Below are 9908 nucleotides of genomic sequence, written 5' to 3' on the forward strand. Positions count from 1 at the left end.
CTTCCTGTTCTGGAATTCCAATCACAAGTATTTCTCTTGATGATGTCTCACATAAATTTTATGCTTGCTTTATTTTCTTTCTGATTTTTCTTCTCTCAGGTTAGGGCTTGTTTTCTTTTTCTCCAATTATAAATTTCATTTCTTACATTCTATTCTTTTGTTCTTCCAACTCATTGACAGCTTCTGAAATGTTTCCGTATTACAATTTCTTGTTTATCTGTGGCTTCTACTACTCACTGGGTTTATCTGTTTTGTCTTCAGTTGATTTTTAAAAAAATTATTCTACATTTTTGCTTGTAGATTCCTTCAGTTCTTCCTACTTTTCTTCCATCCTGTGAAAATACTGGGCCAACATTCTTGATTTCCTCAATAATTCTTTCAGCCTTGTTTCCTCTGGAAGATTTATTGACTATTTTGATCAATTTTTTAAGGTGCCTTTTTTATGTGAAATTGTCTTACATTGTGGTGGTGATGTCATAGTAATTTTTTACCCTTTTTCTTCTGGGATTTATACAGTAGCCGAGGAGGTGTCTGTAGTTTAGTTATCTGCTTATTGTTGGTGTAGTGCTGTTGGTGGGGAGGTTAGGGGGATGGTACTGATGCTGTCTAATGTTGATCAGGTCGAGGAAGAATTCATCCTTACTCAGGTAAAATGTGTGGGGATTCCAAGTCGTGTGGGCTGTGGGGCCCAGAGCAAGCGTGGTGTGGTAACAGGCCACAGGGTTAGGTCTTGTGTCCAGTGTCAATTAACAAGGAAATCTTTGAACCAGCTAGTCTATGTGTAGGAGACTAGCTGAGTCATTGGATTTCTGAATCACAGAATTTCTGTGAATCAGAGACTCTGAATCACTGAATCTCCATTATTGTACCTATAAATAGTCAATTAGCTCTAGCTTGCTGCCCTGTGTCACAGGACAAGGGCTGCTAGACCAGTGTCAGACATGGCTAGCTGTGGCATGTTGACCCAGTGGCTGTAGGACCACAATTGAGTGGCAGGGGAGGCTCCTAGGCCAAACTGTGGGAGTGGCCTGGGTGTTTGTCCCACAGCAAAGCTAGCCAGTGTTTACTAACAGGTCACAGGACCACAAGTGGCATGAGGCCACCAGGCTGATAGCAAACGTTGTGGTTAACAGGATCACTAGTAGACTTGGTTTGTGCTCTTAAAGGACTGCTAACGTCTCCAGTAAAGCTGGCTGTGTGCTGTCTGAGAACTTCTGCCTCGATGTGTTTTCTTATGCCAGATTAAAAATGGTGCTAGTTTGCTCCCTGTAAGGAGCTTTGGGCTAGGACAGAGATCCAGGGTAGCCCAGCCTGTTCAGATGGAGTTCTTTCTCCTGGTCTTCAATGAGGCAGGTAGGAGGTAGTAGGTGAGGTCATTCTTGTTTTCTTGATGCAGTTCAGGCGGTGGTGGGTCCTGGGTCTAGCCTCCTGGAGACTGCTCACATAGGGCTTGAGGGACCAGTTTGTCTCTTTACTTGAACCATTCCTCCAGCTTCTTCCCCCAGTCTTTGATTTTGCTCTCAAAAATTTCCCTGAAATTTCAGAATGCTATGCTTACAGTCTGTAACTGTCTTTCCCAGTATTTTTGGTGTCCATGAGGGGGAAGGATGGATATTCCTTGTTTAACTAGTCCACCATCCTACCGCAAGTCCCTTTTGGGAATTTTTAACATTTTATTTTGTTTTTAACTATGTGAGTTATTTATATAATTCCAAAGTTAAATCTATGAAACTATATTTTTTTTGAAACAAGATATATTAAAAAAAATTAGCTTTCTATCCCTGTCCTTAGTTTCCACCTTCTGTTTATATATAGCATTTTAAATATTTGATGTTCTAGTGTGTTATGTATTGCACTGGTAACCAAAGATTGGCATTATGAATCCACAGACACTGTCAGAAAGATGATTAGCAGTTTCCTCCTGTAAAGATTTACAGCCTTAGTTAGAAAGCTTAGAACGTGTTAATGCAAGTTAAAATCTACTTGACAGTAAAAAAAAAGTGACACACACACTCAAAAATTTTACTTGATAGCAATGAGGCGTTACCCTTTTCATTAACAGAAAGAGGAGAAGCAGATGGATACATATACCTCTTTTCCCCCTTGGTTCTTAAAAATTAGTATGTAATTTCCTCAGGGGAGCTCTGGTGGCCTAGTGGCAAGAAGCTGCACTGCAATCCCAGAGATATGCGGTTCAAATCCACCAGAAGCTCTGCCGGAGAAGGAGGGACAATCTCCTCCTGTACCAGTCAGATCTGATTTGACGGTACACACACACACAAATAATAAAATAAAAAAAAAATTAGTACGTAATTTTCTCAACCTTGCTTTTTTTATGTAATGAATGTATCCTGGAGATCAGGTCTGTACTGATATATAGACTTAAGTCATCCTTTTTATAGCTGCAGAAGATTACCATATTTCCTTTTTTTTTAAATGGTAAATTCCTGAAACAAATTGTTATATATATAGTTTCTTTATTTTTGCCTTTGTATCTGTGGCATAGAATCTTAGTATTGTAGGGGGAAAGGTTAAATGCATGTCTTGTTTTGCAAAGCAGCAGTTATTTTTAAGCTATTGTTGTTAGGTGCCATCAAGTTGACTGAGACTCCTAACAACCCCCATGAACAGCACATTTGAACTTTCCCTATCATGTGCCATCCTCACCATCTTGACATACTCGAGCCCATTGTTATAGTCACCATGTCAGTCCATCTTGTTGTAGCTCTACTTATGCTAACTCTCCACCTTTACAAGCCTGATGTCCTTTAAGGCCTAGCCTCTTCTCACAGTATGCCTAAAGTATGTGAGAAAGTTTCACCATCCTTTCCTCCAAAGAGCATATAGATTTCACATTCTCCAGGGCAGACCTGTTTGTTCTCTTAGCAGTCCATGGGATATTCAGGACTCTTCTTGGAAACCACAGCTCAAAGGCATCGGTTCTTCTGTCATCCTTTTTCATTGTCCAACTTTCAGGTGCATAGTAAGCAGTGAAGAAGTCCATAGCTTGGATCTTAGGAGTACTGGTGACTTCCTGGTAAGGAATTACACTGTCAACCCAAAGGCACGTGGTTTGAATCCACCAGTTGCTGTGTAGGAGAAAGATGGACAGTCTACTCCCATGCGATTTACTGTCTTTGAATACCCACTAGAGGGCCAGTAATGAGTTTGTCCCTGCTCGACACTACACAACAACAACAACAACCTGGCCTATATCAGGCACACCTCAGTCTTTAAACTGACATCATTGCTGTTTAATACTTTAGAGAGTTCCTTGACAACAGATTTTCCTAATGCACTTTGTCTTTTGATTTCTTCAATGTTTATATCAAAGATGTTGATTGTATCAAAGATGTTGATTGTAGATCCAAGTGAGATGAAATCCTTGACTACCAATTTTCCCCCCGTCTATAATGATGCTGCCTATTGGCCCAGTGGTGAAGATTTTTGTTTTCTTGATAATGAGATGTAACCCATATTGAAGCTATCATTTGAAAAGATATTTTTGTCAAATAAATATTGAAAGGAATTGATGGCCTTTGCAGTTTTCTCTGATACTATTTCTATTTTAAATTATTTTTTTAAAATCAGTAAATAAAATCTACAACCAGGAGAGGATAAAATAGATGAATGGGACCTTCTAAGAGACAAATCCCTATGCACATCTAAAAACTTCTCCAACAGGGTAAAAAAGGGAAGCCACGGACTGGGAAAAAATATTTGGTAATGACATGTCAGATAAGGGACTTATATCTAGAATTTATAAAATACTCGAGCACTACAACAATAACTCAGTTGAAAAATGGGCATAGGATATGAACAGACACTTTACCAAAGAAGACATTTAGATGGCAAACACACACATGAAGAAATGTTCAAAATCCCTAGCTCTAAGAGATGCTAATCAAAACAACTATGAGATATCATCTCACCCCAGTCAGAATAGCAAAATTTAACAGAATACCAAACATCAAAGGCTTGTGAGGTTGTGGAGACTCTGGAACCCTTAAAATGAAGTAACAACAACAAAAAAATATATGATGCAGTCACTATGGGAGGCTGTATGGTGCTTTCTCAAAAAGTTGGAAATAGAGATACTATTTGACCCAGCAATTCCACTACTAGGAATATATCCTGAAGAAACCATAACTGCCACCCAAGCAGATATAGGCACACCCACATTTATTGTGGCTTTGTTCACAATATCAAAGAGGTGGAAACAACCTAAGTACCCACCAACAAATAAATGGATAAAGAAGCTCTGGTATATTCACACAATGGAATACTATGCTGCACAAAGAACTTAAGAAATATTATACAAAATGGATGGCCCTGGAGACATTATGCTGGGTGAAATACCTCAGTCACAAAAGGACAAAATTGCATAGTGCCACTGTTGTTAAAACGGTACTGACATTGGGGTTAGGGGGAGACTGAGAAAGATGGGATAAATTATGTATGCTGCATTGAAACAGATGAGGGAGAGAATTGTTTAAAAACAATATATGATTAGATATTATTGTCATGACAAGGATCCAGAATGAAGACTGCATAGTGGAGTGGACTTGGAGGGTGGGATTGTATAACAATGAATGAATTTTACTTTTCAAAGAGAAGAGCAAGAGCGAACTGGGTCTGGAGGGGTGGGCAGGGAGAAAAATGCAACAATGAATGAATGGAAATCCAGAGTGTCTGTAAATGTTCATTAAAATTAATAAAAAAGAAAAAATCAATAAACATAAAATTTATATTTTATGTATGTGTATGTCTTGAGTGTGGGGAACCCCCTCAAAATGTAGTCATCCTGGTCACATTGGAGCATTCATTTGCTATAATTCTCTAGTGACCAGTAGGTGCCACTGTTGTAACAAGGCTGCTAGGAAAGCTAAACCAATACCTCTTAGGTCTCCCATGCTCCACAGTCTTCGTCTTTGGGAGAGCAGATAAGAAACTGCAGTTTTTATACCTCATTTTTCCTTTCTCTAAAGGAGGAAGGGTCATATAGGGGAGTTCCAAGGGGTAACTCCACACTAAGTAAACCCTGCTGTTTCGGGTGAGTTCCTGTTATGAAAATAATAGTTCCTCTTTGTTTTATGAAAACTTGTGTATTTTGTTCTTAGACACCCTATTTCATGTCCTACAAATAATTGTGTTTTTTTCCTCTCCCCCTCCCTTTCTTCGTTATTTTGGTTGTTTTCAGTACATCTGCTCTAATATTCTTTTTGTCTTATGATGTTGTTGTTGTGTACTGTGGAGTCAGAACTCATTCATAGTTGACCCTCCAGAGATTTTTTTTCATAGGCAGTTAATAGCAAGGGAGGAAATTGCCCATCTTTCTTTGAAGGAGAAGTTGGTGAATTTGAACCACATACCTTTGGGTTGAGAGCATATTTTTTGCAGCCACTGTGAGCTCTGGTGGCATAGTCCATAGGGAATTATGCTACTAACCTAGGCAAATGCTGCCCTAGCAGTTCAAACTCACTACCATCTTCCTGGGGAGAAAAATGAACAATCTCTTTTTGTGTGATTTGTAGGCTCTGAAAACCCTTAGCTGTTAAGTCCTTTAGAACTTGATGGCAGTGAGTGAGGGACAATCCATCTCCTTAAGGGTCTCCCTCTATTGATTGTGGAGCCAAGTAAAATGAGATCCTCAAGAACTTCATTTGTTTATTGTGTTGTTGCATGTTAATCCAGTTGTAAGAATTTTTATTTTCTTTATGTTGCTGTGTAATACATATTGAAGGCTTTACTTTTTGGTTTTTGTCAGTAAGTACTTCAAGTCTTCTTAATACTTTCAGCCAGGAAGTTGAGCCTTCCTCCAGTCTTGATGATGTGTTCTTCATATCATCCATCATCTCTGGTTATTTACTCAGCATATAGTTTGAATAAATATGATGAAAAGATACAACCCTTACACACAGTTTCCAGATTTTAAACCACATATTATCTCCTTGTTCTATTTAAACAACTGCCTCTTGGGTTTATGTACAGGTTCCATATGAACACAGTGAAGTGTTTTAAAAATAACATTCTTTTCAGTGTTACTATTTTATCATGATCCAGACAATTAAATACTTTTTCATAGTCAATAAAACACAGGTATATCTTTCTGAAATTCCCTCAGCCTTCTGATGCTAGTAGTCATATCCATTATTCCATGGCCTTTTCTGAATCAAGAATACTTGTTGATGTATCGATGTACTATTGCAGTTATCTTTTAATTATATTCTATGTTACTTGATGGCACAGGATAGGACAGAGTTCAGATCTGTTGTTCATAGGGTCACTGTGAGTTGTACTCAGCTCAGGAGCACCTAACAGCAAATGGGAAGGATTTTGTGTGAAAAACAGTGTATTTGAACTTTGTAAATAAATTAGCATAAAATAAAGAAAAAAGTGAACTAGGAAGGGGAAGAAAGGGAGAAGAGGTAAAATGTAAATGAATGATAATCTAACTTTTCTGTAAACTTTTGTTAAAATCACAATTGAAATAAAAAGTTTTATTTTTTAAAAAGATGCTACTTTGAACAACAATGATATTATTTAATAATTTATGCATTCTGTCTCATTTCCTTTTTAAAAAATTATTATTTGTGTGTGTGTACCATCAAATCAGATCTGACTAGTACAGGAGGAGATTGTCCTTCCTTCTCCTGCAGAGCACCTGGTGGATTCAAACACACACCTCTGGAATTGCAGTACAGCTTGCTACTAGGCTACCAGATCTCTCCCCAATTTCCTATTTTTTTGAAAGTCATTGCTGTTGCGTATGAACTGACTCATTCATAGCTGAACATCCAGTAGATTTTCAGAGATTATAAATCACATGGGAGGAGAGTACCCATCTTTCATCCATAGAGCCTCAGATGGATTCGAACTGCCAGAAGTGTGGCCTCTGCCTGTGAGTACAGACTACACCCCCAGAGCTCTCTAATCTCTCTAATCTTTTCTTTAGAAGGGGCACAAATAGGATCTCTTCCAGAGAATTAGCTGGCAATATGCTGTCTTCCAAGTATCTTAGTATAGGCAGGTGAGCACTTCTAGCATCACACCTTTTTTGTTGAAACATCTCTATTTCTGGAGCCTTGTTTTTTTAATAGCTTCAAAGCAGCTGGAGCTTCTTTCCTCTGTAGTATTGGTTCTTGATCACATGCTGCCTTATGAAATGGTGGAATATCAGCCATTTCCTTTTTTTTTTTTTTAAAAAAAATTAAATAAATTTTTATATTGTACTTCTCCAAGGACTGTTCCCTCCTGGCAACATGCTCAAAGTGTATGATTCAAAATTCTTGGCTCTTAGTGAGTAACTTGATTTCACTTTCTCCACGACAAACCTGTTTATTCCCTTGGCAGTCCATGGTATGTTCAATAATTCGAGCCCCACAAGTTAAAGGCATCAATTGTTCTGTCATCCTTCATCATTGTCCAGCTCTCTAATTTGTAGCAAGTAATTGTGCAGACCATGGCCTGGAAAGGGTGCACCTTAGACTCTAGAACGACATCATTGCCATTTAGCTCTCTGGAGAGATCCCTGACAGTAGTTTTTCCTAATGCAGTTCGTCTTTTGATTTCTGGCTGCTGGTGCCAAGAGTGTTTATTGTGGAACTAAGCAAGCTAAAATTGTTATAACTCTTAGTATCTTCTCCATCTATCATGGTGCTGCCATCTGGCCCACTGGTGAAGATCTTTGGTTTTTTTTGATGTTGAGCTTCAGATCATATTTAAAACTGTAGTCCTTGACCTTCTGCAGCAAACACTTAAGGTCCTCCTTGGTTTTGGCAAGTAAGGTGTGTCATCTGCCTTATGTTGATGAATCTTCCTCCAATCCAGATGTCACGTTCCTCCTCATAAAGTCCAGCCTCCCAAATGATCTGTTCTGCATATGGATTGAAAAGGTATGGAGACAGGACACATCCCTGACATACTCCTTTCCTGTTTTTGAACCATGCAGTGTTTCTTTATTCTGATGACTGCTTCCTGATCTAAGTGTGGGTTTCACATGAGCACAGTTAAGTGTTCTTTTCCATGTTAGCCAGTTTGTTGTGATCCACACAGTCAAATGCCTTTGCATAGTCAATGAAACACAAATAGACATTCCTTTGGTACTTTACTTTTAGCCACATCCATCTGAAATTGGCAGTGATGTCCCTAGGCCCAGGCCTCTTCTAAACCCAGCTTGTTTTTCTGGTAGTTCTTTATTGATGTGTTCTGTTCTAGTAATTTTTTTTTTTATAATTTTCAGCATGATTTTGCTTGTGTGGGATATTAGTGATACTGTTTGATAATTTTCACATTTTTTTAAGAATGGGAGTAAATACAGATCTCTTCCAGTCAGTTGACCAGGTAGCTGTTCTCCAGATTTCTTGAAACAACTTGGTAAGTACATCCAAGGCAGCATCTGTTTGTTGAAATATGTCAGTTGTTATTCCATCAATTAGTGAGGCTTTGTTTTTTGTCAATTTCTTCAGAGTAGCTTGACCTTCCTCCTTCATCACCACTGCCATTTAGTCATACGTTGTTTCATGAAATTCTTCTGTGTCAGCCAATTCTTTTTGGGACAGTGAAATCTGTGTAGGCTTTTCATCTTTTTTTGATGCTTCCTGAATCATTCAATATTCTGCTTATTATATCTTTTAAATATTTCAACTTGAGGCTTGAATTTGTTATTTCATTTCTTCAGCTTGAGAATTGTCAAAGATTTTCTAACTCCAGCTCTTGGCGCACATTTCGCTGTAATAGTTTGCTTTGTCTTCCTGAGCTACCTTTTGAAATCTTCTGTTAGCTCCTTCCTGAATTCTTCCCTCTGCTTTGTCTTTTCTGCGCTCTAGTGCCATATTCAAAGACTCTGCTGACATGCATCTTAGTCTTCTTCTGCCTTTGCAATGACCTTTTGCATTCTTGATGAATGATACTCTTTTTTTGTTGCCGTTGTTGTGTACTGTCTAATCAAATCTGACTGCACAGGAGGAGATTGCCCCTTCTCCAGCGGAACATCTGGTGGATTCGAACCGCACACCTTCAGGATTGCAGCACAGCTTCTTGCCTCTAGGCCACCAGAGCTCCCTATGAATGATATTTCCTCTCATAGCTCATCTGGTCTTTGTTCATTATTGTTCAAGGTCTCAAACCTGTTCCTGAAATGATTTTTAAATTCACCTGGGATAGACTCAAGATCAAGTTTTGGCTCTTGTGGATTTAATTTTCTTTGGCTTTACTTTGAACTTGCATTTGAGTAGTTGATGGTCTGTTCTACAATCAGCATATGGCCTAGTTTTCACAGCTGATATTGAGCTTCTTCAGTGATTCTTTCTACAAATTTATCAGTCTGATTCCTGTGTAGTTTTATCAGGTAAGATCAAAATGAATAGTTGCCATTTGTGTTTCTTATAAAAGGAATTTCAATGAATAAACTGTTGATTGTACAAAATTCCATCATTCTACTATCTCTAGTCTCATTTCTCTCACCAAGTCCCTGTTTTTTGCTACTGATACTTTTTCATTGTTCTCACCTTTTGCATTGCAGTCACCAGTTATTAATGTGTCTTGGTTGCATGTTTGATCGATTTCTGACTGCAAAAGTTGGTTCTACCAATCTTCTATTTCCTCTTCTTTGACTCGTTTACTATTTGTATTGTAAAGTATCCTATATCTAAAAGCTCATATCTTCTGTAGAATGGTATTGTACATCAGACAAATAACTTACAAAATGCTTTGTATGTTTAATAGTGTTGAACTTTTTAAACCTCACTTCTGATCTGTATCTCTTGTTTGCCCCATTCAGAAAGTCTTTGCAACTTTTAGTGTGACAAAAAATGCCTACCATGCAGTTGGAAAGTAATATACCTTAGTTTTATGAACTTTATGGCAATAACCAGCAGGAGTATTTTGTTTTTTTTTCTATAATTATA

General features: G+C 38.1%; 1 protein-coding gene across 1 annotated transcript in view; it reads left to right on the top strand.

The window, feature by feature from the left end:
- The window catches only part of UBE2G2 (ubiquitin-conjugating enzyme E2G 2), a 57685-nt gene that overhangs the window by 12328 nt on the left and 35449 nt on the right, over positions 1 to 9908 (top strand). The window lies entirely within an intron of this gene.

The sequence above is a fragment of the Elephantulus edwardii genome, unplaced genomic scaffold, assembly GCF_000299155.1.
Source record: "Elephantulus edwardii isolate Elephantulus edwardi_28Jun2011 unplaced genomic scaffold, EleEdw1.0 scaffold00228, whole genome shotgun sequence".
Classification (NCBI taxonomy): domain Eukaryota; kingdom Metazoa; phylum Chordata; class Mammalia; order Macroscelidea; family Macroscelididae; genus Elephantulus; species Elephantulus edwardii.